At 36.1% G+C, this 482-nt stretch overlaps 2 long non-coding RNA genes across 4 annotated transcripts in view; one reads left to right on the forward strand and one right to left on the reverse strand.

Annotated features, from left to right (window-relative positions):
• LOC122179572 overlaps positions 1-482 on the reverse strand; it is a 29,568-nt gene that overhangs the window by 4,885 nt on the left and 24,201 nt on the right. The gene's annotated exons all lie outside the window — the stretch shown is intronic.
• LOC122179571 overlaps positions 1-482 on the forward strand; it is a 3,481-nt gene that overhangs the window by 1,407 nt on the left and 1,592 nt on the right. The window lies entirely within an intron of this gene.

The raw sequence follows: 482 nt of genomic DNA on the forward strand, positions 1-482 counted from the left end.
TTTTTGGTGGTATGAATTGAACTTAGGCTTGTTAGTCAGTTTGGTTGGTTTTTCTCTGGTGCTAGATTGTTTGTTAATTGTTTTTTTTCTTGGTGTTAGAAACTGAATGTTGGAATTGGCTTGTGTTAAGTTTTTTTTCCTATGGTGGTAGAAACTGATCTGGTGTTGGCTTGTTTTAGGGTTTTTTTTTTTTTTGGAAACTGAGATTTGGTGTTGGCTTGTATTTTTTTTTCTGGTGGTAGGAATTGAACTTTGGCTTGTTAGTCAGTTTGGTTGTTTTTCCTTTGGTGCTAGAAACAGATTTTGGTTTTTTCTTGGTGGTAGGCATTGAAAGTGTGTGGTGTTTTGCTGGAGGGGGGGAAAAAAGAAAATCTTTGTGCTATTTTTATTTTTTTGGGTGCTAGACACTGGATTTTGCACTATCTTTAAAAAGATATTTTTTTTTGGGAGGGGGGTGGGTTGGTCAAACTCGGAATTTTGCC

The sequence above is a fragment of the Lagopus leucura genome, unplaced genomic scaffold (genome assembly GCF_019238085.1).
Source record: "Lagopus leucura isolate 7727_CA_CO unplaced genomic scaffold, USGS_WTPT01 Super-Scaffold_100004, whole genome shotgun sequence".
Classification (NCBI taxonomy): Eukaryota; Metazoa; Chordata; class Aves; order Galliformes; family Phasianidae; genus Lagopus; species Lagopus leucura.